Here is a 7520-nt window from a genome sequence, read left to right as displayed (position 1 = left end):
TGACTAATTGCCTTTTACATAAAGGGATGTGCATGAATCTTTGGAAGACCAGGGGTAGAATATTATGGCTTGTGTCTAGATGTTCCCTCAAAGGCTCATGCAGTCATAGGTGGGGGGTTTTCAGAGGTGGTTGGATCTAGAATGTGTGATGCTGGAATTGATTCATGGTGGAATGCTAGGCTCAAGGGCACTAGGATTAAGGGTGTGAGTGCTACCTGGCCTAAGTAGCCTAGATAAGATAAAAGGGACAGAAGAACACTGTTAAATCCCTTGCTTTTTCTACCTTCCAGCCACCATGAACTATTTCTCATGTCACCCTGCCTTGGAGCCACCCAATTATGGACTGAAACTTCTATGAACTGAAGCTAAATAAACCTTTCCTCCTTTAACTTTGGGTGTTGGGTATTTTGTCTCAGCAACAAGAAAAAGTAAGACAACATACCTGTAATCCCTGCATCTGGGAGGTTGAGGCAGGAGGATCACCATGAATTGGAGGCCAACCCTGGACACATAATGAGTTAAAGAACAGCCTGAGGTATATAGCAAGACCCTATCTCAGGCTGGGGATGTAGCTCAGCAGCACTGCACCTGCCTGGCAAGTGCAAGGTCCTGAGTTCGATCCCTGGCACAAAAAAACAAAAAAAACTCTATCTCAAAAAAAAAAAAATCTCATAACACATTTTTATATTGGTTATATGTTGAAAGGCTGTTCTTGATATATTGGGTCAGATAAAATATATGAAAATGAATTTAAACTCTTTCTGTTTCCCTCCATCCCTTCTCCTTCCCCTTTCCCTCTCCTTTCCTTTTTCTTTTTCCTTCCTCTTCCTTTTCCCTTCCCTATTTCTCTTCCTCCTTTCCTATACTGTGGCTCTCTTGGACAATCCTGGTATAGGAAAAAGAGAGCTGTAACTATCTGGTAAAGATTTTCTATCTTCTTCCCTTTTCATGTCTTGGTCATTAAAGAGTTCCTTCAATTACAGAATGCTTCGTGTATATGTGTGTCTGTAAATTGGCTAGAGGGCACTTCTATTTCTTGTCACAAAATTAAATCATAGAGTGTTGTAAGGATTCAGAAAAGTATTAAATCATCTTGACTATGGAGGAAAAATGACAAATTAAACACATGCATTCATTCCTAAGAGTCTCTGAATTTATTAAAATAACCACATAGGATTAAAAACAATATAAGTAAAGCACACTGGACATAGAGAACAGAAGGAAGACATATAGGTGAATGATGTCCACATAGATCTGGAAGATGGAGCATGAGTGGACAGTAGGAGCAGACTTAATAAATCACAGAAAGGTGAGTCTAAAGATTGCAGTGGGCAGGAGACAAAAAGAAGTAATCTGATTTTTGCAGCAAAACAGTGGAAAAGCTAATAGAGCAGAAATTCCAGAGTCTGCTGGACATGAGGGTGTATTAGTTACCTATTGCTGTGTAACAAATAAAAACTTAGGGGCTTAAAACAAATGTAACATTATCCTGATTCTGTGAGATAGGAATGCATACAGGGCCCTTTGAAAATTCTTAGTTTCTGCCCCATAGTGTCATGACCACAGCCCAAGGACTCAAAGGTGGGGGCTGGGTTCAGGAGAAGGCTCATTTGCTCAGGTGTTTGGTGTTTACACTGGGTGTTGCCTAGAACCCGAGCTGGGGTGATGAGAACACTCACTGTGACTTCTCCTGTTCCCTAGGATCCTCACAGCTGGCTTTCAAGGGTAAGCATCCCAGGGAGAAGACAGGTCCAGGATGAAGTCCTTCTGCCTTCTTCGACCCAGCTTGGAAGTCACAGAGTATCCCTTCTGCTGTGTTCTCTTGGTCACCAGGGTTCACAGGATGGAACACAGACCCCCCCTCTGTCAATATCAGTTTGCAAGAAGCAGTGGTGATGGGCCAGGGATTTAGCTCAGTGGTTCTGTCACCTGTCTCACAAGCGCAAGGATCCGAGTTTGATCCCTGGTATCAAAATAAAAAGAAGAGGCAGCAGTGGAAAATAAAATTTGCCACAGAGAGTAAGAGGTGGGGGATACTACATGCATATAGGGCATCTCTGTCTGCTATTCTCCCTCAGCTGTTTTTGCCATCTCAGAAATGGAGAGTTGGAGCCAGAGATTCTCCCCCTGGGGACACCAGGCACAGGGGAAGCCATAATGGAAACCTGGACTTGAACTCGAGTTAGTCTACCAGATGGGGAGATTGCCGTGTCTCTCAGCCTGGCTTCCAGAGCAGTAACTGTCAGGCCTACAATTGTCCAGGCAGGAAATGAGAGGATTACTTTCTGGAAAAATATTCAACTTAAAAGACCTACAGGTATGAACATTCAGGGCTCCCCAGTGAAGCAGTCCCTGCCCAATCCCACCAAAAGGAGTCCCACAAGCTACCCAGCACCACACCCAAGGTGACAGTCACAGAGCTCCAGCTGCATTTTTGTTTTGTTTTTCCTTTTTTAAAAAAAGTTTCTTTATGAGAAGATCTAGATCCGCTAGACAATTGAGAAGAAGGTACAGAGACATCCCTCCTGCTCCCATACGTGCACAGCCTCCCTCGTAACAGCATCCCTGGCCAGGGGGAGCCCTGGTTGGAAATGATGAAAAAACATCAATCCAGTCCCCCAAAGTCCGCAGTGTAAATTAGGATTCACACTTGGTGTTGCAGATTCTGGGGGTTTGGACAAATGTACAGTGATGACACTGTGGTGTCACATAGCATAGTTTCACTGCCCTAAACATCCTGTGTTCCCCTATTTATATTTCCACTCCCCATTCCCTGGCAACCACTGGGCTATCTGCTGTCACCATAGTTTGCCTTTTCCAGAATGCCACATAGTTGTTTATAGCCTCTCCAGATTGGCTTCTTTTACTTAGCAATATGCATTTACATTTTGTCCGTATCTTTTCATGGCTCCATAGCTCATTTCTTTTTAGACCTTGTATCAGTTAGGGTTCTGTAGAGGAACAGATTTAACATCAAATATATATATATGGATTTAAAGATAGGCTTACAATGGCCACCTGCAGAGTCAGATGTGAAAGAGTGCAAAAGTGGCATCCGAGCCCTGGAGAGCTGAAGGATCCAGTTGAAAGCTGAAGGCCTGCAGCTCATTGCAGAGTCCATGGGAGTGCCTATCAGAAAAGCTGAGGAGTCTGTGCTCTAACCCTGAACAGTCTGCGCTGGAAGGCTGGAGATGGCTGTCCAAAGGCAATGGCAAAGACAGCTCCTCCTCTAAAGAAGCAGAAGCGAGACTTCCTCCTTTCCCTTTTTACTCTACCCAGGCTGTAAGCCTATTGGTTGGTGCCCCCACCCCCAGGGTGGGTCTCCCCTCTTCAGTAAATCTATAGTCCTCACCCAGAACTGTGCTAAACCAATCCATTGGGCATTTCTTATCCAAGCTGACACTATAGTTAACTGTGGTTACTCACCAGACCTGAGTAACATTCCATCATCCAGACAGATACACTTTTCCGAGTCACCTACTGAGTGACACCTTAGGTGCTTCCATGCTTTGACAATTATGAATAAAGCTGTGATAAAAAAAATCAGTGTGTAGGTTTTTGTGTGGATGTTAAGTTTTTAGCTACTTTAAGTAAACAACAAGGAGTGTGAATGCTGGGTCATCTGGTAAGAGAATGTTTAGCATAGTGAGACAGTGCCCAGCTGTCTCCTGACTTGGCAGGGCCATGCTGCCTTCCCACCACCAAACAGGGAGAGTTCCTGTTGCTCCCTGTCCTCGCCAGCACTTGGTGGAGTCAGTGATGTCCATTTGTATGTAGTGGCAAATTACTTTTGCTGTATTTCATACTTCCTTGATGAAAAATAAGCATCCTTTCATATCCTTATTTGGCAATTATATATTTTCTTTGGTAAGGTGTCTGTTGAGGTCTCCTCCCACCCCTTCTTTTTTTGTTTTTTTGACACAGGTTCTTACTGTGTAGGTCAAACTGGCCTTGAACACACTATGCACTATGTAGCCTAGGCTGGCCTCAAACTCATGGCGACCTTCCTGCCTCAGCCTCTTAAGTGCTGGGATCACAGGTGTGCACCACCACACATGGATTTTTTTCACCCATTGTTTTGTGGGTTTTTTGGTACCAGGGATCGAATTCAGGATCTTACCCTTTTGAGGCAGGCTAAATCCCTGGCCCTTTTTCACCCATTTTTAAACTGGATCATTTTCCTATTGTTGAATTTTTTTTGGTACCAGGATCATCTATTGTTGAATTTTAAGAGTTCTTTGCATATTTTGAATACCAGCACTTTAATATATAAGTGTCTTGCTGTGAGCTATTTGTTTTTGTTAGAAAACCCCATTTGGTAAACACTTCCAACCCAGACAGAGTCTGAGTAGCCTCCAAGAGTCCTGAGCCCTCTTTCCATCTCCCACCCTCTTCTGACAGGGAGGGCAGAGGTGAAGCAGGTGTCGGGCAGTGTCCTAAGGCCTGTCCTGGACCCCTGCATTCACACTGCCAGCAAAACACCAACAGCGCCTTTGGCTAGGGGACAGTGGGCCCTCTGGGCTCCAAGCTGCGGCTGCAGGCACCTGTTTGTACGGCTTCAGGGCGGGACCCAGCCCTGGGTGTAGAGCCGTGACAATTGCCTTAATTGTCCTGTCAGTGAGACCTGTAGTGATGCCCCCTCTTCCATTTCTGACATTAGTAATGTGTGTTCTTTTTTTCCCCCAGAGTTAGCCTGGCTGGAGCCTTGTTTTTTTAAAACAATTTTTTTCAATGGAATTAATATGAGAAAATGAAAAAATGGAAACAAAGTCTTTGTAAATAGGGAAGGATGGAGGGGGTGAAGGGAGGGTAGGGAATGGGGAAAAATAAGAACCAAGATGCATCATATACAGGTCCAAGTTCCCAATGAGAAATGTAAATATATTGTATACCTAAAATGTACCAATAAAAGAATTTAAGGAAAAAAATTTTTTTTCAAAAACTATCTTTTGGGGGGTGGGGATTTAGCTCAGTGGTTCCACTGCCTGCCTTGCAAGTGCAAGGTCCTGAGTTCGATCCCCATTACCAAAAAAATCCCCCAAAACCCATCTTTTGGCTTCATTAATTTTCTTTATTAATTTCTTGTTTGAAATTTAATTAATTTCTATTCTAATTATTATTCTTTATTTCCTACTTGTTTTGGGTTCAATTTTCTCTTTGTAATTTCCTAAAGTAAGCTTAGATGATTAATCTTTTAAATCTTATTTCTTGCTGGGGATTTAGCTCAGTGGTTCTGCTGCCTGCCTCATAGGCACAAGGTCCTGAGTTTGATCCCCAGTACCAAAAAAAAAAAATCTTATTATTATTTGTCTAATATCTGCATGTAATGGTACGAATTTCCCTCTAAGCACTACTTTTACTGCATCCCACAAATATTGTTAAGTTTTATTTTTTTTCTCTGTGTGTGTGTGATTAAATTTTAAAATTTACTATAGTGGCTGTACATGATGGTGTACACCTGCAATCCAGCACTTGGGAGGCTGAGGCAGGAGGATCCTCATGAGTTCAAGGCCAGCCTAGACGATATAGTGAGTTCAAGGCCAGCCTGAACTACATGAGACCCTGTCTCAAAAAAACAACAAAAAAAATTACTACATACATATTGCTATTAATTGGTAAGCTCTATTTTAATTTAGTTCACAATATTTAAAAAATTCTCAAGATTTTTTCCTTTGCCCTACATGCTATTTAGAGGTGTGATGTTTAATTCCCACATATTCCAGAGCTTTCAATTACCTTTTGGTTTTGATTTTTTTTTTTTTTCTGGTATGGGGCTCAAACTTAGAACCTTGTGCTTGCGAGGCAGGCATGGCACCACTGAGCTAAATCCCCATCCCTGTTTTTGATTTTTGTTTTGTTTTGGTTTTGGTACCAGGAACTGAACTCAGAACCTTGTGCTTGCAAGGCAGGTGGGGGAACCACTGAGCTAAATCCCCAGCCAAAATTGATTTTTAAAAGGGCTGAGAATGCCATGCAGTGCTAGAGCACTTGCCTAGTATATGTGAGGCTCTGAGTTCAATCCCCAGTACCACATACACACAAAATAAAAAAGGACAAAAAAAGAAGGTTGATCAATATCACCAGCAATTAGAGATCCCACTTCCTAATATATATATATATATATATATATATATATATATATATTTTTTTTTTTTTTTTGGTACCAGGGATTGCACTCAGGACCTTGTGCTTGTGAGGCAGGTGGCGGCACCACTGAGCTAAATCCCTGGCCCTATATTCTGATTTTGGGTAATCCAGAATGGCCTTGAACTCACTATATAGCCCAGGCTGGTCTCAAACTCGAAGCAATCCTCCTGCCTCAGCCTTTCTGAGTGCTAGGATTACAGGCACGTACCATGATGCCCAATGGGAGTTAAATTCTAACAAAGAGTCCACATACTTAGATCTGCCTAACAGGATGCATTATCTGATGTGTGCATTTTAACAGAATAAATGCTGCTGTTCTGGTGTCGTGGCCTCCTGAGGCCACCTCAGCTAGTGCCACTGTCCTGCAGGGGACACAGGGATTCCGTTCACAGCTTGTGTCCTTTACTGTCAGTGCTGACTCAGGCTTGTGAGGGGCAGGTGTTGACACAAAACCTGGAAGCCAGGATCAAACCTGCTGAAGCCCAGGTGAACCAGGACTGGGGCCTCCTGGAGACAGTGCCCTGGCCAAGTTGTTTTCCAGCCTCCTCATGGTTTGACGGCCAGGGTCCACAGGGATCCCCTCTCTTCCTTCCTCCCACCCCAGGACCTGAAGCCACCTTCCCTCAGGGCCTCTCGTGGCTCCCCAGTACCAGAGTCCCAGCTTGTCCAGCACTGCCTCATGTCCCCAACCCCCTCCAGGTAGGAGGCACCCACAGCAGGGCTGGACCTGGAGAAGAGCCAGGAGGGAGAGCAGGAGGCTGAACCCGTCACCTCCCCTGTGTGGACAATGGATCCCCACTCCTCACAGGGCAGGACTAGAACCAATACCTGGCCACTCCCTGTGGGACCTGCAGTGGGCCAAGGCCTGGTGGTGATGGGGAAAGGCCTGGCTTTGAGGCCCTGTCTTGGGAGCAGCCAACTTGGTTCCCTAGTGCAGGACTCAGGGAGGCAGAGGTGACAATGGCACCACCATCACTGGAGGGGGCAGAGGCAAGGACTGTATGGGGCAGTCTGGGAGGGGCCAGGAGGCCCGGAGGGAGGTTTGTATAGGAAACAAGGTAAAGGCCAGGAATTAGCTCAGTGGTGTCATGCCTGTCTGGCCAGCACAAGGTCCTGAGTTCAGTCCCCAGTTCTGGGGAGTGGGGGTGGAGGGTGGGAGAAAGAAGGTGGAAGGGCAGCAGAACTGGCACCAGGAAGCGACTTTCCTGTTCATGTTTCCATCTCAGCAGCAAACTACTGGAGAAACATGGTGGGGTGTAGTGGGGCACATCTCTCATCCCAGCACAGGGGAGGCTGAGGCAGGAGGATCACTGTGAGGTCAAGGCCAGCCTGGGCTACATAGTGAGACCCTGTCTCAAAAAAAAATTTTTTTT

This window comes from Heterocephalus glaber, unplaced genomic scaffold (assembly GCF_053883595.1).
Source record: "Heterocephalus glaber isolate CG9 unplaced genomic scaffold, H.glaber_assembly_v1.0 deba00001532, whole genome shotgun sequence".
In the NCBI taxonomy this organism is placed as follows: Eukaryota; Metazoa; Chordata; class Mammalia; order Rodentia; family Bathyergidae; genus Heterocephalus; species Heterocephalus glaber.
This window is presented reverse-complemented; position numbering follows the sequence as displayed.